The following is a 22,149-nucleotide window of genomic DNA, read 5'->3' as shown; positions in this document are numbered from 1 at the left end:
GTATATTAATATAACTGTGTTGGTTATGCAAAACTGGGGAATGGGTAATAAAGGGATTATCTATCTTTTAAAACAATAACAATTATATGGTAGACTGTCCCTTTAAATAAATATTGATTGATCATTCTTTTTCCAGTAACATAAGATATGTCTGAGATATGTCACCACGTCTGTATCTGATTCCTGAAACATGAACAGCAACAGAGTGGTATAGTCAAACTATTAGATAGAGTTGCACATTATTTGGAGTCTTTTCTCCATATAACACATGACACAGTTAAAGGGACACTGAACCCAAAGTTTTTCTTTTGTGATTCAGATAGAGCATGCAATTTTAAGCAACTTTCTAATTTACTCAGATTATCACACTTTCTTCATTCTCTTGGTATCTTTATTTAAAATGCAAGAATGTAAGTTTAGATGCTGGCTTATTTTTTTAACAACCTGGGTTGTTCTTGCTGATTGGTGGATAAATTCACCCACCAATAAACAAGTGCTTTCCATGGTTCTGAACCCAAAAAATAGCTTAAATGCTTTCTTTTTCAAATAAAGAAAGCAAGAGAACTAGGAAAAAAATGATAATAGGAGTAAATCAGAAAGTTGCTTAAAATTGCATGCTCTATCTGAATCACAAAAGAAAAAAGTTGGGTTCAGTGTTCCTTTAAATAGATAGACAGAAAATACTCTGTAAAATAAAGTATCTAAGTATTTAAAATTCCTCTTTCTAATTAATGTTAAAGGGATATGGGTTTTAACATTTGAATTTAACTCTGAGAAGAAGTTAATTTAAAGGGTTTGTATATTGCAACAGATGTGTTTACTTTGCTGGCACTTTGTTATGTCATCAGATACTCAAATAAGAGCTAAGTGCACAATATATGAAGTTTACAGTTTTGCTCTACAGTAACCATGTTGACTTCAACCTGGTGTAAATAAAATAAGATAAAGTACATCAACAAATAGTTAACACAGAAGTGTTAGGGAGTAGCTAGCAAACTGTAGTAAGGTAATATGAAACAGTTCTATAAACCAATCTATTAAAGCAACAATTCAGACGTTTTATTGCTTTTGAAATAACATTTTGGGAACAAATAGCTACTTATTACATATTATCAGACTAAACAACTTCAGTGTCTCTTTTCACACAGATGCATTTAAAAGTGCATTAATATTAACCTTAATTTTACACAGTTCGAAATGGTTATGTATGTTTACACACACACATATATAGGTCTTAGGTAGATGATAGAGAGATACACACACATATATATAGGTAATAGAAAGATGATACACACATATAGGTCATAAATAGATGATAAACACACATACATATCACAGTTCAAACTGTGTAAAAAAAGATATAATTTTTCAGGCACAATTAAATGCATTTCAGCAAAAATAAATTCTTTTGATTTAGATTTTTTTTACTTTCCTTGTTAGTCTAGTGGAAAGCAAATTGCTGAGAACAGGGTGAGTGCCTTCCTTGTCTAATGCATCTGCAGCCCACCTACTGCAGGCAGCAGCTCCGCCCACCTGCCGATAAAAGCCAAGTAGCATGTATGCAGCAGCTGACCAGAGCTCTCAGTCAGTCCTCATTTCTGTCACATGCCAGCCTGATACCTTTGCCTTGGACCTTGCATAGTTGAGGTAAGCACATCTGCTTTCTCTCCCTATAACTATATGTACTATTGAAATACCTCACTGCTTCAGAGCAGAGTTTATCATTTCTTACTCATTAATATTAGTAAAATAAATATTAATCTGTTTATTTCTACTTAATATTTACACTGGGAAGTGCTTATACTAAACCACAGCATTATACCATGTGTGTTAGATGATTTTACAACTGTTAGACTACTGTATAAATAATAATTTTGTGTCAGTGCTTCAAAGCGTTGACTTCTACAAAGATTCATTACAAGTATAAAGAAAACAGAATATTGGTAATATTTTGTATGCCCTGCATCTCCATACAAAATAATAAATTAACTTTTATATTCAGGGTATTTACTGCAGTTTTAGATTTGCAACTGAATTATAACATTATTGTTAGCATCTTATATAACGTTTGGTGTAGAATAGTCAACAACCTACTCCAGAGAGAAGCAATGTGCTTTTAGCTGTCTTCTAGATATACAAAATGAACAAGTACTTTTGCAGGTGCATCCAAGTGCTTTGCCATTGAATAAAATTCAAGCTGTGTGATTTCTGACACTGGGTCAAATGGTACTAAGCAGTGTAAAATGTTTCTACTTTGTATTTTTCTAAAATGAATTATTACTTTTGTATCTATAAATTTATGTCACTACTATTTTCCAAGTTATTTAGGTACATTTTGTTTCTTTTTTCCAACATAGCTCTAGATAGAACGTTCAAACTGCATAACATGTCATCATTTTCCATGGCTCAGAGTCTCAAAAAAAAAAAAAAAAAACTTAAAAGTTTGTGTTTAAATATTGAATAATAGTTCAATAAAAAAGGAATTGCTACATACCACAAAACTCTAATAGTTTTGCATAACATATACACATGTATATCCTAAAAAAATAATATTGAAGAAAACAGGATATGACTTGTACCTTAGCCCAAGGCTTGATATATCCTGGGAGCCAATAAGCCACAGCTCCTAAAATGTGATGCCTGCCTGCTACAGTTTTAATAATACAAATAAATCCCAATACTTGGATCCAAAAAATGTCTATCTGGCTCCTCAGTATACTGGCTACTTAGTTTTGTATATGTTTGTTAACCTCTGCCTTTCCTAGTTCGTTCAAAAGGGTTCTTGTGCCTTCTTATTTTTTGTTTTTTTATTATTCTCTTTGTTTTACATATTAATCAGATGCTTTTGTCTTTCTACAAACTGATTCCATTAGTTGACATATGTGCAGCTATTCAAGACTAGATTATACTTAATAATAAATATGCTTGCTTTTACTTTAATTTTATGTATTTTATATTGATATGATCCTGTCTATGAACATTTTGTCTTCAGTTCTACCTGTGGCTCCAATAACTATGAAGCAAATGTTCTCATGTTTAGATTACTAGAGGCGTACCTGGTGAACAGGGTGATGTTTCCCAAAATTTAATTTAGTACTATTATGGCTCTAGTGAGTAGCCAATATGCAATAAAAAAACAGGGATTGTCAATCGCAAAATATAATTTGCTAATTATTCTTTACTTGGATTAGATTTTTATTTTAAATATCTGTTACTGCTTCTGATTGAAAAGATAAACATGTTAAAAATGTAAAAAAGCTTTTGTAAATTCATTTTTAATAGAAGAAAAAAACAGTTGTTATACATCATGTACAACAGATATACCTCCCAGGACTTTGTGTAAGGGTGGGATTTTCTTTTAAAAGTTGGAAATGCCTTTGAAAGAGGAGCACTTATAGGGCTGTGAGGAGCAGAAGGATTTGAGACTGTCCGCCAATGAGGAACAGTTATATGCAGAGCTTTTAGCTTCACATCATTTTCTCATCTTTATTATCATAATATGATTTCTACTTGTTGTCTCAACATAATAGTCTACCCATTTTACAGTAACAATTTTATGCTGAACATGTCTGTTTACATTTTGCTACTTCATAATCAGTGGAATATGTTTAAGTTCTCTCTCTCACTACAGAGAAAGACATTGAAACCAATTAAAGGACCAGTAATGTGAAACAAATAAACATGTTTCAGATAGAGAATGCAATTTTAAACAACTTTCCAATGTAATGCTATTTTCTAATTTGCTTTGTAATCTTGGTATCCTTTGTTGAAAAGCATACTTAGGTAGACATACCAAGTTACCAATTAAGTTACTTTTATCAAATTTGCTTTATTTTCTTGTTATACTTTGTTGAAGGAGCAGCCATGGACTACTGGGAAATATCTGCTCCCCACATATGTCCCTTATCATTGTCTCACCCAATGTGTTAAGCTAACTCGCAGCAGCACATTGCTGCTCCTTCAACAAAGGATACCAAGAAAACAAAGCAAATGTGATAAAAGTTAGTAAATTGGTAACTTGTTTAAAATGGTATTCTCTATCAGACTCGTGAAAGAAAAAAATGGGGGTTCGTGCCTCTAATTAAATAATTTGGCTTAATGTTATTTTGCTTTTTTAATACTAGGGAACCTTTATTTTTTATTAGTATTTGTTGATAATATGTTATTATATAAAAGATAAGCTGGAGTCTAACTTTCCTTATCACTTTATCATATATGGGCTCAATATATCAATCTCGGGCAGATAGGGGAGTTTATATTCACCCCTGTCCGCCTGAGCTCTCCCCTGGCAGGCAGCAATCCGCGTTTGCATGCAATCCCGCCCCTGCTCACGCACAGCCAATCACATGCAGGCAGGAGCTGTCAATCACCCCGGTCGGACCAGACCGGGGAGATTGAAATTCTCCACCTAAGAGGGGAAAAGAGGGTAGGGAAGCAATTGTCTGATGACCGCTGCTTGAAAATTCGTGACTGCAGGTTCTCTTTAGAACCTGCCAAAATAGGGAGGAGAAGGGCTTGATAAACGTTTACCCATGTTGTAGTTTTTGCTGGATTATTTGTTAAATGTATTTTATGTGTATATGAAGTGCTGCCAAATTCTGTATTTTATTCCAATCCATTTGTATATGAGGGCTTCGTACAAAATCATGTAGCCTTTTTCTTCATACAAATTATAGAAGGATTCTACCATATCTGTGCCTGAGGCTTCTATAGAAGCCAGGATTTCTAACACTATTCCAACTACTGTAACAAATTCCCGCACATCCCTCCATCTGGCATTAATGACAGTTGTACGTCTAAACAGTGCCTCTTGAATAGGAAACAGATCTTTTCATTGTGAAGAGGTTTTTTGTTGATAAATTAAATAAACACTAATGTCAAAATACTCTGTACTTGTTCTTGGGAGATGGCAAGCTGGCAAACATATTAAGTGTTCTAGCTAAAATGAAATTCGCCTGACCAATGTATAATAATGTATCTTTATTGCATGAAATCTCAGGGTTAATTCCATACTAAGCTGTTTGGCCTGCATCTAAATTTCTGATAAAGATGTGTTCTAGGTTCTAATAATGTTATAGAATTTTTAGAAAAAAACAGACAATGTTTATTTTTTTGTGTGAAAAACGATGTTTCATTTACGTTGCTGCTTAGACGTTTATTTTGACAAAATTATTTCTGATAAAAAAAATATCAGATATGAAACTAAAAATCACTGTTTAAGTTCAGCACAGCTGCAAGAAATATTAAAGTTTATGGACTAAAAGCGCAGCTTTTGACACCACCTCTAAGTGCCCACAAACCTCAAGCAAATTACTGCAGTTATTGGATTATAGTTGTTTCACAGAGCATGGATCACATAGCAATAAATCAAAGCAAAATATATCAAATCCTTTTATTACCCATTCCCCAGTTTTGCATAACCAACCAATATTAATACACGTTTTACCTCTGTGACTACCTTGTATCTAAGCCTCTGCAGATGGTCCTTTAACTAATTTCTTTTGACAGACTTTAATGTTAGCCGATCGGTGCTGACTCATAAATAACTCCACGAGAGTGAGCACAATGTTATCTATAAGGCACATATAAACTAGCACTATCTAGCTGTGAAAAACTGTCAAAATGTACTGAGATAAGAGGCTGCCTTCAGTGGCTTAGAAATAAGCATATGAGCCTACCTAGGTTTAGCTTTCAACAAAGAATACCAATACCAAGAGAACAAAGCAAATTTGATAATAAAAGTAAATTGGAAAGTGGTTTAAATTGAATGCCCTATCTGAATCATGAAAGTTTAATTTTGACTAGACTGTCCCTTTAAGATTAGAATGCTGCTGTAATGTATGCATAGTTGCTTTTTGGGTGTCTTTTGTTGTAGCTAGAGAGCTGATTGGACAACAATTCAAACCATTAGCTCACAGGAAAATTGACTTTTCAAGTGGGCGTCGGAGCACGGGGGTATTAGAGTTTCATATCTATATTAAAAAGTAAGTTATAGCGCAACTTCATTACAACTGATAAATTAAACTCCATCTAAAATATTACTAATATTCCGGATCTCTTTTTATAAAGGGAAGAGTTTACCATCACTTTAAGGGCGGACACTTATGAGAAATATTTATGTCAGTGGCTGTTTTCAGAAATATTTGAATAATGTTTAATTAACAACCTTCATGTGAATTTTTCATATGTTCCCCCCTTTAAAGCAATAATATGGCAACCCTACTTATGCAGCAAATCATATGAGATCTCTCTACATATATATAGCAGCATACGGAACAGCTTGCAGCAACATATATAGTCATACACAGGCTACATCAAACGTATAATTAGATTCACTTCTCTGTAAGTTTTGAGAGACTTTATTTTCTACCACTCCATTAAAGTTTAGATATTGTAGTGTTCAGTGTAAATTTGCAAAAACAGAAATGAATAAAAAAAATGTTTTTAATATATTTTAACAAGTTGACCTACTTAAAAGGGTCAAAATGGGACTTGCACGATTCAGATAGAGCATGTCATTTTAAGACACTTTTAAATTAATTTCTATTTTCAAATGTGCTTCATTCTCTTGTTATCCCTTGTTGAATAATAATGCACACATATCGTACACTAGTGGGAGCTACTGCTGATTGATGCCTGCACACATTTCTCTTTTGTGATTGGCTAACTAGATGTGTTCCGCTAGCTGCCAATAGTGCAATGATGTTCCTTTAGAAAATGATAACAAGATAATGAAGCAAATTTGATAATAGAAGAAAATTGGAAAGTTGTTTAAAATTGTAAGTTCTATCCAGATCATGAAATAACATGTTGGGGTTTCCTGTCCCTTTAAGTGAAAGATATTCTTTATTTCCCTTGTGTATTAATAGAGTTCTCACTTTATACACCCAGCAGTCCTACTGCAAATGACATATTTTTAAACATTTTATGTGATTACTATTCTTAGGGTCTCTATCTGTAATGTCAATGTGTGACTTTTAAGTAGTGAAGGAGATATTAAGTTTAGTTTCTCTGTCTTTCCAAAGCTTTACATACTTTTTCCCTAGTTTACTTATGCCTGTGGCTGCTTGTTAAGGAGTACTATTACATTCTCTTTAAAGTATGTCTATCGATGGCATACAGAAGGACTTGGATTGCCAACAATAGCACATTTTTGTTACTGTACACTACAGTAAGTTCAACTCCTGTTTTAACCATTTAAGCCAAACTTTTGTGAAATGATGCAGTGCAAAACATTATCGGGCCACTATAAAAGTTTTGTTGGCAACTGCAAAGGGGCATGTTCAAAAATATTTTCTTGTGAAGCTTTTGGTACAGAAAACTGTGATTTCCATGTTCCCATAGTCATACTGTGTTCCACTACAAACAGTCTGTGCGATCATTTTGCACCTCTGCACGAGGGATTACGTGTCTTTGAAATCTGCTCTTTAAACTCCTGGTTTTAAAAAGTTAACGCAAGTTAAGTAAGTCTCAGAAGGGAGGGGGGGGTTGAATCTTAAAGTGACCACTAAATGCTTTCTTTCTTTCTATGTATTTAATGCCTTGTTACTATTTAGTGTTTCTTTAAAGCAGAGGGAAATCACAGACAGGAGCTTTTACTAAATGGTGATAGAAAAAGTTATTTTATAAGAAATCTTTTAGTAGCACAGGGCTTGAGAAATTTATATAAACATTTAGAGACGAGCAGATCAAATTAAAAAGCCAGCTACATATTTTTGGAATATATATATATATTTTATATATGTAGAATAACAATTAAAAAAAGTAGCCAGATTTCAAATTCCTGCATTCGTAGATCCCTGGTTCCTAAGATCTGTCAAGTCCTGTGATAGCACCTTATCACCTAAAAAATACGTTTGTGGTCATTTTCTTCTCCAGAAGATACATTTTATTCTGCATTTTTGCTGGTGGCTCCCACTTCATTTAATTTCGTTTATTGACACATTAGGTATTAGAGAAAGAAAGAAAGAAAGAAAGAAAGAAAGAAAGAAAGAAAGAAAGAAAGAAAGAAAGAAAGAAAGAAAGAGAAGCAATGTGTTTGCCAGAAATTCAGAAATGTTACACATATCTATCTTATCCTTGTAAACCCATTCTGGGGCCTGAATCCAAATCTGAATTTCCAAATAAGGGAGATAAAATAGAGCTGGCAAATTCTTTAGTATTTTGAGATTTATCTTAAATAACATTAAAGATGGAGGAGACTTTGGTCTTAATAAATATCAGGTGGCCTCCCTTGTCTCTTAAGAACATAATGCATTTGAGATGAAAACACAGATTTTCATGATGGGCTAGAAACAACTTTCTTCTCTAATCTTTCAATTCATTCTAAGAAATATTTATCATCTTATTCAGATCCCTAACATTCTTGAACTTATATTCTTTATGTGTATGTATCACTGTAGATAGAAAGATAGATAGACAGACAGAGAGGCAGGCAGGCAGATAGACAGACAGATAGAAAGATAAGTTGTCCCTCATTTATCCCTGAATACTGATAATTGACCATATTTTAAGGATATGGTCCTTATATAAGTCATCAAGCACTTTTATTTTTGCACACAATAATATTACAGAGATCTTTTCTGTTGCCAGCCCTCAAGGATAAATATTCAAGAACATATCAAGAACATAGCATAGCAACATAGGGCCAGTAGGGAGGTCAAAGATCACCCCTGACCAGCCCCACAACAGTCACATAGCGCCCCCACCCTTTGAGAGGTGCCCGGCTTCCCTGCAGGACGTTCTGCTGCACAGTAGCCAATTGGTGAGGGAAGCAGGGTATATAATGTGATGTCATATTTCTGCCCCCTCCTTAAAGTGCACCCCCACCACATGCTGAAATTAGCACTAAAGTTAGAGTGCTGAGGGGCCTTAAGGAGGGAAGGAGAGAGAAGTGCCATAGAAAGGGGGAGAGATAAGTGTACATATAAGTGTGCACATATGTGTATATGAGTACGTGTGTATATGAACATGCATGTGTGCACGCCTATGGATACAAAGTACTTTGTGATATTTAGTAACTGGGATTTAGAAATCTTCTATACATGTGAATAATATTTCTTTGTTCAGCCAAGTCTATTTTCATCCCCCCCAAAAATGTTTATTTTTGCTTTGCAACACGTCTAGGACATCCTCTTATAAGTACAAAGATTGGCTCTCAAGCTAGTATAAACATATCATATGTGTGATGTGAATGCTATTCAGAAATATAAAGTACGACTTTTGTTTTGTTTATTATTTGATAAAATAAATCTGAACAAAAGTTATATAAAAGTAAGCTTTTAAAATGCAGATAAAAATGTTGAAATATTTTTGAAGATTGGCTGTTATTGCAGTTGGGTTTGAATTTGGCTTTTATATTTTTTCGTTCTAGATCTGCCATATTTACTTGTCTAGCGCCCATAGCTGCAAACCAACTTGGATTTTCCTTCCTCACATACACCTTTCTACACCACCACTAGGTGGTGTGCTAGCTACTTAGTTGTCTGCTTATAAAGAAGCAATAGTTTCAGATGTTACAGCTACATCATGAAAGGGACACTAAATACATTTTAGAACATACTTACTCCCCACCTCCCTAGTTATGGGTGCTGTCATGTTGAAATCTTGCTTTCACTGCATTCCAGTACTGACTTGTTTGCACATGTGCAGCAATGCTCCTTCATATACTTTCAGGGAAATCAAGGTTTCAAAATGGAGGCACCCATAGAGGGAGGTGCATGAAATATAATAAGTGCTTAATGTACCTTTAGTTTAATCCCTTTGCTGTTAACCCTTTTTCAAACCCCTTTGCTAAGCTGATTTTGAGCTTTTTTACTGCTTACATTTAAACACTACTGTAAGTCATATTTCAGTGAGTGTCCAACTCAAATTATAGAATATTTTTTACCAGGACCAGCAGGTGCAGAATATATAATTATTGTATTTATACTTCACTGCAAATAAAATGTCAAGTAGCCAGGTGACCACTGTTGAAACTGTGATCACCTTACTAAATTGTCATCCACATTAGCCAAATGTGAAAAAGGCCTATACAGGCTTTTGTGGGTAATAACATAAACTCAAGGGTTATACTATTTCTATATCAGAGTTCTTTATGGATAGCTCCTGATTTTTTATTTCGATGGAATCTGTTGTCGCTCTACAAATAGCGTATAATAATAATAATCTATATGAAAAAACAGTCTATTATAATGCTATGTGTATCAACAATCCTATTAACAGATGTAACCTCAATATGCTTAATGCAATCATTTTTAATTGACGGTTTGATGAATGGCAATTTTGTATTGTTTTTTGCTTTAAACCTCAATTAAAAAAAAATAATAATAAAAAATAAATAAATAAATAATTAAAATAAAATAATTTACAATTAATTAAGGTATCTCTGTCTTCTTGTAATTTTGTGAGAAACTGATTGGAACATGTACATCTTTTGTTTATTGTATCTGAATTTAACAATATAAAAGAAAAAAAAATCCCTAAAAAAACATTAAAAAAAAACATTTTTGTTCCATGATTTAGAGCACAATTTTAAAATCTTTGTATCCTTTGTTAAAAAGCAGATAGGCAGCTGTTTTGAAGGAATACTTTTAACAATGTTATACATTGTGCAAACACGTCTGCCCCCTAGTGCTTAAAAGCATTCTTGCGAATTTGTTTCCATATAGTTCTGCATACAGTTGCATGCTACCTACCTAGATATTCTCTTCAACAAAGGAGATTTTGAGAAATGAAGTCAGTTTGATAATAGAAATAAATTGAAAACTTTTAAAAAATGGGCTGGGAATTCACATCTCTTTAAATTGTTGCCTTTTGTAGTTTATACACAAGAAATGGATTATTAGTCCTCCCAACAGTCCTCCCAACTGTTCCTATTGAGAGGGACAGTCCCCAATTCTCAGCTCTTTCTCACTAAGAATGCCATATGTCCATATTTGCACAAATTTTCTTAATCTCTCCCATAGATTGCTCATATATGTCCACAGACCACCGAGATAATCAAACCTAAAAGGTCAGACATGCCCATGACTCATCCTATTATTCACCCATGACCCTGCCTTTTCCAGGTATGACCCTGTCCTCAAAATGTTGATAGCCCACCTCAACCTCCTGAGTACCTAATACCTAGCCATAAAAGGTGGGAGATATGGATTATCCATGATTTAGAGTCGACCCAGCCACTTCCTGTTATTGAAGGATCTAGTTTTTTGTAAGGCATAGGGTATTCTAATGATGTTAGTTAATGTACTGACAATTTTTTTTTGTAGGGTAACATCTTGCAATAGCAAATTTGAATTATATTGATTATATAATATAATTATATTGATTTATGTGATATGGAAAGTTAGTTAGCTGTGTGCAAAACAAGGGAATCATTTTCTCCCTATGAATGCTAAGCTGGCGTAAAACCTGAAAGTGTACAACATGTAAACTTCATTTGTTTTAAAGCCAAAAGTTATAATTTCATGAAAGATCTGAATGGAGAATTATTTAAAGGGACATGAAAAACACAATATCTCTTTCATGATTCAGATAGAGTGTATCTTGTAAATGTATAACATTGTTGAAGGCATTCTTGCAAAACTACTGACACATGCATGCAGCTAAACCTACTTACCTTCTCATAAACCAATGTAAATTTGATAACAAAAATAAATTGCAAGTATTGTTTTTTTTTTTCTCTTCAAATTGTATACCCTATCTGGATCATAAAAGACAACATTTTGGTTTCATGTCCCTTTAGATACAAAATCCGCAAATGCCATCTTTATTATTCAACAAATAAGAAATATTGCTTGCTGTACAGTGAGCTAAAATCTGAGGAGTTGTAGGAGTTCTGATGCCCATCCATTTATTGGTCAGAAAGTGTAGAGTGTGCTTTATTTTATATCTCACACTATGAATTACAGCTCTATAAACTTCCCCATCAATTCACCTCTGTTTGCCCAGAGCACTAAATACAGTAAACCAAGGCTTGATAAATGCTGGTCGCTGCTCCTATAATTGGACTTATGGCTTCTAAATTTTGGGGGGTTTATGACATATATTGAAATAATTTCCTTGGTTCCCACAAGTGTAAGGTTGACTCCTCAGTAATCTGGATAAAAAACGAGCTTTATACAATTATGCCAACCCTTGCTGTAAAGTGATTATTTTTTATGGAACTAACAGGGAGCCATTTTGTGTTTGCTTTCAAGTGATTACATATCATAGGGGTTCAAAGAACTGTGTGTAACTGGCATGTCTAAACAGTAAAAGCAATAGCTTGTTTACTAAATGTTACCTCACATCACTCTGCTAAGGTGCTTAGTAAACAGCATGGGGTCTACAATATACTGTGTGTCTCTGTTCTGATGACAAGATTTTTTATTCATTTGGAAATGTTGTGCACTTACTGTATGTTAAATGTTATTTATTATGGATTATTGTGTTAAATGGTTTTCTTAGTCTGTTTTATGCATCTGTATTTTTTTTACACTGAATCAATGTTATTCTGTGCCTCTACTCATATACTGATTGCTTCGGATTAATACATTTGAAGTATAATAATGCTGTGAATGGTCTTATTGAACTAGTATGAGCTGCACATAGATGTTTCAGATTAATACTATCGAGTCGAACAAATGAATCCTAAAAATGTTAATTCAGTTTATGAACTCTCTTGTATTATCTTTAGTATCTTTCTATTTAAAAAGCAAAAATTACATTTCTCAGTGCAAGAAATCCCTCAAGTTATAAATCAGCCTATTAAGCTTATTAAAGGGACAGTCTACACCAGAATTTGTATTGTTTTAAAAGATAGACAATCCCTTTATTACCCATTTCCCAGTTTTGCATAACCAACAAAGTTATATTAATATACTTTTAACCTCTGTGATTATCTTGTATCTAAGCCTCTGCAAACTGCCCCTTTTTTCAGTTCTTTGACAGACTTGCAGTCTAGCCAATCAGTGCCTGCTCCCAGATAACTTCTCGTGCACAAGCACAGTGTTATCTATATGAAATACGTGAACTAACACCCTCTAGTGGTGAAAAACTGTTAAAATGCAATCTGAAAGAGGTGGGCTTTAAGGTCTAAGATATTAGCATATGAACCTCCTAGGTTAAGCTTTCAACTAAGAATGCCAAGAGAACAAAGAAAAATTGGTGATAAAAGTAAATTGGAAAATTGTTTAAAATGACATGCTCTATCTGAATCATGAAAGTTTATTTTGGCCTAGCCTGTCCCTTTAATTAAAAAGAGAGGTTTTGTTTTTATTAAAGCCTAATAAAGCTGCACTATAGTAAACTGAAAGATTTGACGCTGGACAATTCAGTAAGGAATTTAGAATTGCTCTTAAAAAAGTTATGTAATTAAGCAAAGGAAATGTAGAGGAAAAAGTGAAGACTATGGTAAATTTCTTTGCATACCTATGAATCTTTTTAGTATGGTGGCAAATTCTAGACAAACAAACCCTTCTAAGGGTTAACCGTTCTTCTAAAGTTTCTGTGTATCTATGTTTGGGCTTTTCCAAGTCTTTCCATGGAATACATTTTTTGTCTGTAAGATTTTCTAAACATTTGACTCCCCCCCCCCCCCCCCCACCTGACTTTGGTAAATATTGCAGACTGTAACCTTGAGGCCAACCTTCATAAACTGTTTTGTTTGATAACGCCCGCCTCAAAGCCCATTCTCAAAGGTGCAGAATTTGAAACTCTGGTGCGGTCTTCCAGCAGCTCTGCTGTCTGGGGAGTCAATTTCCTGAGGAATTTTGCAGCTAAGCTCCTACATCTGTCGTGTGTGAATTGGAACTTTCTATTGACCACAAGTCCATAGATATTAGAATGTGAGAAATACAAGGATTTTCTCAGTGCATGACCTAAATGCCAAGTTCATAGGCTGAGATCCTAGATTTTTTTCAAGTTGGTTGTACTATAGTTCTTTATTTCCAATAAAAATAGAATGTAATTCTCTAAGCTGTTGGATAAAGATCTTGTACATGTAAAGCCACAATTTTATGCTGAAGATTTTTTTGGTTCATTTTTGCATTAATTCATATAATCATAAAATACTATTGTATATATAACAAATCTATTTTCACTTATGCATATTGAAGGAGTCAGTAAAGTCAAACTTTACTTTTGTGCTTTAGACAGAGCATGGAATTGTATACAACTTTCCAATTTACTTGTTATCAATTTGACTTTGTTCTATTTGTGTCCTTTGTTGAAGAGTAAACCTAGGTATGCTCCTTAGGAGCATGCATGTGTCTTTAGCATTCGATAGAAGCAGCGTTTCCAGCAATATTTTTAGCAAAGTTATAAATTGTTGGAAACACTGCTGTAATAGAGACAGAATGACACATGCATGCGCCTGAGGTCCTACAATATTACCTAGGTTTACTCTTCAATAAAGGATACTAAGACAACAAAGCAAAACTGAGAATAGAAGTAAAAGCTGTATACACTAAATTTAATTTTTCATTTACTGTCCCAATAATAAAAGGGTTGCTCGCATTGGGCTGCATGCATATAGTCAGAGTATTGGTGCATTAAAGCTACTTGGTTCAAAGCTCTGGATCAGAAGGTTATTTTTTTATTTCTAGCTTTCCCCCAACCCTCAGATTGTAGTGAAAATATGTCAGGCATTAAAATTAAAGGTATTGTGCATAACTGTATCATAAGCACAACTAGAACCTCAGCATTTAGGGATCTAGTCCGTTTAGAAAAATATCTAACTTGGGAGTGATACCACAGCTGTATGAAATAGTCAACTTGGAGAAAAACTAGTCATTTGATTTAACGTTTAGCTTCTAAAAATTCTAAATACACTGAATTTGGAAACAACATTTTTTGAGTAGTTTAAAGTCAGTTTCAAGTTGGTTGAAATATGATGCTAAGTTAACTTTACTCAAGTCTGACATGTAAGTGGTCTGGTCAGTTCCTGTGTCGAAGTCATGTTTTTTTTATCGTTTGGCTGGGGATATTGACGTTTGGCTGACTGGAAACACCTTTCTTGATCCGACCACTTGGATCTAATTTCTTCTTTTTTTTTTTTTTCTTTTTTTTTTTTATATTCTATTTATATCCAATAGAAGGAATAAAGTATAAGAAATAATTATGACAATACATACGATATTCCCACCATGCAGGGCGTAATAATAAATAATAAGTCACAGAGTTTTCCGCCTTGCAGGGCGTAGAACTAAATACTGAGCGACAGATAGCATATTTCTATATTTATCAACACCTAATACAGCTGCATCTAGCGACAAATATAAGTAACATTTGTATAATATCACATTATCTATTGGTTAGTTTATCTTTTTTGGACAAAGAAAGTGGAAAGGAAGGGACGGGGAAGAAGAACAAAAAAAGGATGGATATGGTAGATTACCACATCTCCAGCAACACTAGCTCTGACTTCCTGAATGGGTAAATCAAATGTTTTAATAAAAACTTACCAAGTAACGAAGATGGGGGAAAAAAACCTAACAAATTAAAAGAAAAAAAAGGGTGGGGGGGGGGACAAGAAAGAAAAAAAAATGGGGACAGTGACTATTTGTCTTATTGTGAGGAGACAGTGTAAAAAAAAAGCAATTCTTAAGAGGTTTTTTAACCAGTTATGGAAAATGACAAATCAATTAACAAGTTCTAATAGAGATGGGAACAACAATGGAGGCCCTAGCAAATATTGTTCCAGTTAAAGGGACACTAAACCCAATTTTTTTCTTTCACGATTCAGATAGAGCATGAGATTTTAAGCACCTTTCTAATTTACTCCTATTATCAATTGATTTTTGTTCTCATGTTATCTTGATTTGAAAATGCAGAACTGGAAGCTTTAGAGTCGGACCATTATTGTTCAGCACATGGTTAGCACTTGCTGATTTGTGGCTAAATGTAGCAAACCAATCAGCAAGCTCTACCAAGGTGCTGAACTAAAAATGGGCCAGCTCCTAATGTTTTATCACTGTTTTTTCAAATCAAGATAACAAGAGAACAAAGAAAAATTGATAATAGGAGTAAATTAGAAAGTTGCTTAAAATTGCATGCTCTATCTGAATCATGAAAGAAAAAAACGTGGGGTTAGTATCCCTTTAATACAAAACAATTTAAATTCAAGATTTGTGGGAGTCCACTGAATGTAAATTCTTGTAGGACAAATTTGAGTGAGAAAACAATTTAAATATAAAGAGGCATATTTATCAAATGTCTGTCGGACCTGATCCGACAGTGCGGATCAGGTCCGACAGACATCGCTGAATGCGGAGAGCAATACTCTCTCTGTATTCAGCATTGCACCAGCAGCTCTTGTGAGCTGCTGGTGCAGCGCTGCCCCCTGCAGATTCGCGGCCAATCGTCCGCCAGCAGGGAGGTGTCAATCAACCCGATCGTACTCGATCGGGTTGAATTATGGCGATCTCTGTCCGCCTGCTCAGAGCAGCCAGACAGGTTATGGAGCAGTGGTCTTTAGACCACTGCTTCATAACTGCTGTTTCTGTCGAGTCTGAAGACTCGCAAGAAATACGGGCCCTCAAGCTCCGTTCTGAGCTTGATAAATGGGCCTCAAAGTCTGGAACTAAAGCAGAAAAAATGTGGATCCCTACTTTTCCTTTTTCAAGTAAAAAGTGAAAGCGATGATTCTCGATGAGGGTTTTGGATATTGTAGCACCCAGTTATCTTTAATTGAACATTTCTATAAACAATATCACATGGAAAGGTAGACCCTACCTAAGCTCTATTATTTTTGGTTTCAGGCATGTATGGACTATTTTATGTCTTTTCCAAAATAGTTATCACAATATAAGAAGTCCTATAAATAATTGATGCAATATAGTTAAATGGACCAGTAGATTCACAAAATCGTAAAGATATTCAGAATTTGGTCTCCATATTACCTTTCGGTCTTTTACAGGAATTTCTGAGAGAGAACAGGCTAATCGTAATTCTGCCTAAAGCATTTTAAATTTCCCAATTTTTAATGCCAGATCTTTTAACAATCTTCAACACTTCGTAGCAAACAGTTTTAAATCCACCATTAGTGAAAAAAAGAACTAGCTGAAAGGATGCTCGGCAGTATCAGCAGTATCACTTAACCAAGCTTTAAGAGAGAAATACAAAGGGAATACCAGGGAAAATTAACCTGATCATGTTGATACAATACAATTATCAATTCCAGTATCCTGTAATTGCAGCACTTATGTAGAGGTAACGGATTCTGTCTCAGAGTTGCCTTTCTGCCACAAAAGAAATTCATGTAATCACAGAACCTATGAGGGAATAAGGGGTTCTGTCTTAGAGTTACCTTTCTGCCTCAATAGAGATTTATATAGATGCAGAACTTATAAGGGGATAAGGGGTTCTGTCTCAGAGTTGCCTTTCTACCTCATAAGAGGTTTATGACACATATCAGGTGGAAAGATTATCTCTCCCTAAAACAGTACCGATCTGCCAGATCGGTACTGGCAGATTGCAAATGAAGCAAGAAAAATTATTTGTATTTACAATCAGTCTCTTTTATATTAATTTTTCCTTTGAAATCCCATTCGTTCTGGGCAGGAACAGAAAGTCAGCAGCTGTTATACTACAAAGTCATAACCTCGAGACAAAAAATGGCTATGTAACTTTTAGGAAAACAATGATCCCCCAGGGTTATTGGTGGTTATAGTATACAAACAGAAGGGATTATGGACCCACACTCAGAGTACCTTCAGGTGACCAGGAGATCCTGATGAGCTTGAAAACAGTGTATTTTAGAAGACACAGAACCAGGCTGATTTCAGAGGACACAAAGAAATAAAGATCGTCAGCGTTGCAGACATAGCAAAATCCTCACACTCAACTGGCTACAGTAGCCTACACTTTTCCCCAACTCGGCTCCTTCCAAAACTTTTAGGGATCAATTATCAGATCAATTTTAGGGAAACAACACACCCCACATGTCCAAAGTTAGGCTGTCAGTCAATGCTAGAGCCCAATTAGGAAAATTCTTGGAGCCCGACCAATATCCGGACAGCAGTATGGGAACTCTATGCTGGCAATTGGTATACCCCCTCAGGCAGCACCGGTGGGAGGTTGGAAGCAGGCAATCACCAGCCAATGCTAGTGCCCTGTTAGAAATATTCTTGGGGCCCAGCCAAAATCCAGTCAGCATGTATGGGGACCCTGTGATGAGAAAATAGTAGACCCACCTCACGCAGCACCAGTGGGAGGGGGGAATCAGGAAATCGTCACCTTAATCCCTGGTAGACCTATGATGTTTACACACACAGCCCGGTGGAAGCAATGTAGTATAGCGCAGACAGGTAGTCAGTCACCCTCACGCAGTCCCGGTGGGAGCAGGGGTTTAACCGGTTGTACCCTTCTCATCTGTACTCTCGGGGGAACGAAATAAAAGCAGTCCTTTAAGTTGCTGCAAACAGCAGAACAGTGTGATGGATTGGCACTGTAGATCTCCAGTAGGGATGCAACACGCACTAAGGTAACCGCCTTAGATCCAAGGGTTTTCGGCGTGAGAATTATCCACCAACGGCTCTCCTGGGAACACGAGGAGCAAGCGTTACGTGACCTTGCACTTACGCTCCTCCCCCGGAACTCAGAGCAGCATAGAGCAGCAATTTTTCACTTCGACCTAATTTCATCTGACTTTTTTGTTTAGATAGTCAAACCTTTTTCAATAAACCCATTAGTTCTGAGTATGCACACAAGTAGATCACAAACATACAAAGATTTTAACCAGTAGATCTAAGCTAAAGTCTGCTTGTTAAATAAATTATAGACCCAAAGTCCTTAATTCATGCAGCTGCCAAAATCATCAGATGTCCATTACAATAACTACCACACAGTGAATTGACTGTATAGATAACAGAGGAATTGGAGAGCTTTCTCTCACTATAGAATATCTAAAGCACAAAATAAAAACACAAATTGCCAATAACTCACTAGGTATTAGCTACAATAACTATATTTTTTAATGAAAAATATTTACTTTAAAGATTTTTAAACTGATACTAAAGCTAATAGGAAGTGTATACTTTGGCCTAGATTACAAGTGGGACATGTAAATATTAGCACTACTGAGCAAACCTATACTTGCGCTCATATTACAAGGTGTAAGTAAAAAGTTAGTAAGCATGTAAAAGACTGGAGGCCGGATTATGCTGCTGCTGGGCTTCTATAGGGTAGGAAATAAGAGAACAGCACAGCAGAAGAGGGGTGCCCGTAGGACCAGGGGGACCAAGTCCCCAAACAATTGTATCAAAACTTGGGGAAAAGTCCTCAGCACTCAAAAACATCTTTATAGCAATTTATTGATAAAAAACAGCAGTTGTTTTGTATCAATAAATTGCTATAAAGAAGTTTTTGAGTGCTGAGGACTTTTTCCCAAGTTTTGAGGCTTCTATAGGGTGCTCTACAGAAGCCTTTTTTCGCTTTCGCTTACGTGCTAATCCAAAGTTGTGCTAAACCAAACGCACTAAAGCGGAAGGTGCGTTAATAAATACTTTGTCCTTTACTTAGAAGAAAATTTTATTTTTAATTTTAAATATATATATATATATGTATACTATATATATATATATATATATGTGTGTATATGTATACTATATATATATATATGTGTGTATTTATTTAAAATTAAAAAGAGCATTCACTTTGTTTAAAATGGATATCTTATATGTTAAGGATTTACTGGCAAGGGCTCAACAGTATATATGTGTGTGTATGTGTATACATGTGTAAATATGTATGCATGTGTGCACATACATATGTACACATATAAACACATATATACACATGTATACACACAAACATATAAATATATACACACACATATATATATGCACCTTTTTGAGCCCTTACCAGACACCTTGACCTATACCATAACTCTTCTTATACATTTTTTTTATATGTGTTTTGTGATACTTATAGTTTAACCCTACCACTTTACTTCAGGTCTCAAGTCAAGCTAACTTTTCAAGCGCTGTTATGTGTTGTGCTTGAGTATAACACATAACTTTCAACTTGTAATGTGAACTATGTTTAGAGCAGCCGCAATATTTATTGAACGTATAGGGCATGCTAAAGGGATCCGCCACTGTTAAAATGGTTTAGTAATACCATATTACATGCTAATCCTAGTGTGGTCCAGCGATTTTGATCAAGAATCCTGCCCTGCACTATCAGTAGCAGTCAATTTGTAATCTAGACTTTTGTCTGTGGGATAGTAGTTTATTGGCTGTTAAGGAAAACTCACACAACTTAATTAATGGACAGTCTCACACCTATAACCATGAGAAAAAAAAAGTTTACCTCTCAATGAATGTTATTTAAGTCTGTAATACATTTAATGTCCATTTAGCAACCCCATAGTCAGTGCTATTCATTCAAGCCTGCTTAGCTTTGTCTACAGTTAACTCTATTTGCTAACGCTACTCTTTGAGAAATAATCCAAATAAAACAGATTCAAATTATTTGTGGGCAAACTCACACTGACATTCTGAATATTTAACCAAAACCACTGGCTTGGCCTTCAGCCTGGTGGCTTGTGAGAAATATTTTGATGAAGGAGGTTATTTGGAATCACTTACATTACTCAGGGGACAATATTATTTACACTGATTTTTTCCAGTGTTAACATGACGGTCCCACATGCATTTCACTTTTACTATAACATCTATCAGCCAGTAAATGACCCTTCTAATGAGATCACAGGCTCCTGGTTAGTTTGAGGTTGGTAGTGATTACTTTTCCTTTCATGATTTAAAATGCAGACTGTTTAATCAAACACTGAGCTTAAACTGTAACTCTTTGCGAATGCCTGTAAGCATATAACTTTTTTATTCAGCAGTGGCCTTTTGACTGCAGAGAGCTATCTCCGTACAGAAAAACCTTTCAGTTTCACCCTGTAATCTAGTAATCCATGCTCACAAACATGTTGAAAAGAACTTTTATTCAACAGCTTCCTAACTAGAAGAGAGGCCTCAGTAGGCTTAGTGAATCTAGACAACTGTACTGAAAAACAATGCAAATATATATATGTGTGTATGTGTGTGTATGTGTGAAAGCATTGGCTCCTGTTCATACAATGGCCCAGTCAGAGCCCGGTAATCAATCCCATAAAAAAAAACCTGTGGAAAAACCTAATGAGAACTGTAAACTTGAGATTTCACAATTTGAAGGAACTTTTTTTCAAATAAGACTGGGATAAAATGCCAAAGTCTATGCAAAGTTAATACTTATTCACAAAAACTTGCTGCTGTAAAAAATGCAAAAGATGCTACCACAAAGTATAAGGGTGTGCATTCTTATGCAATCAGAGTTTTTTTTATTATTATTATTATTTAAAATGTTTCCAATATTGAACTATTTGTTTTTTCCTGTTTGTTGGAAGATCACATCACAGAAAAAGTCTTACATTTACATTATTTTTATTTCTGTCTTTACATTTCAAAAACCTGCTTTTCATATCCATTGTATGCATAACTAGCTCCCACCACATAATTTATTGAAGAATATCAAGCCGCAAATAATGTATTATTTTATTTACTTTCACCTAGATTACGAGTTGTGCGTTATGAGTCAAATAGCCTTGTGGCCCATAACGCATAATTTTCCCTAACGCAGCCATTACAAGTCTTGTCGGTATTACGAGTTTTGCGTTCTGGCTAAAAAGCAAGCGTTACAGCCTAAAACGACAAGATCTGTAACACCATCTAAAGTCAGTAGTTATGAGTTTTACGCTACAAAGCTGTAACATAAAACTCATAACTAATGTGTTAAAAAGTACATTAACACCCATAAACTACCTATTAACCCCTAAACCGAGGCCCTCCCGCATCACAAATACTATAATAAAATTAACCCCTAATCTGCCGCTCCCGATATTGCCGCCATATTAACCCCTATTCCGACGCTCTTCATCCAGACGGCATCTTCTATCTTGATCCTGGAGGTGCGGAGCAGGTCCATCCTGAAGACATCCGGCGCGGAGCATCCTCTTCATATGGTCGCCGCCATACACTGAATCTTCTATGCAAGGGATGCGATTCATGATGGCGTGCCTTGAATTCCTATTGGCTGAAAAATTTGAATTGGCTAATTTGAATTAGCCAATAGAATGAGAGCTGCTTAAATCCTATTGGCTGATTTGAACAGCCAATAGGA

The 22,149-nt window shown here is 35.1% G+C and overlaps 1 protein-coding gene across 2 annotated transcripts in view; it reads left to right on the top strand.

Moving 5' to 3' along the window:
- Positions 1-1,560: 1,560 nt before the first annotated feature.
- COL8A1 (collagen type VIII alpha 1 chain) overlaps positions 1,561-22,149 on the top strand; it is a 200,259-nt gene continuing 179,670 nt past the window's right edge. For both annotated transcript variants that reach the window (XM_053706051.1, XM_053706052.1), the window contains exon 1: positions 1,561-1,647. The gene's annotated coding sequence lies outside the window, so the exon portion shown is untranslated. The remainder of the gene's footprint in view (positions 1,648-22,149) is intronic.

Source organism: Bombina bombina, chromosome 3 (genome assembly GCF_027579735.1).
Source record: "Bombina bombina isolate aBomBom1 chromosome 3, aBomBom1.pri, whole genome shotgun sequence".
NCBI lineage: Eukaryota > Metazoa > Chordata > Amphibia > Anura > Bombinatoridae > Bombina > Bombina bombina.
This window is presented reverse-complemented; position numbering and strand designations above follow the sequence as displayed.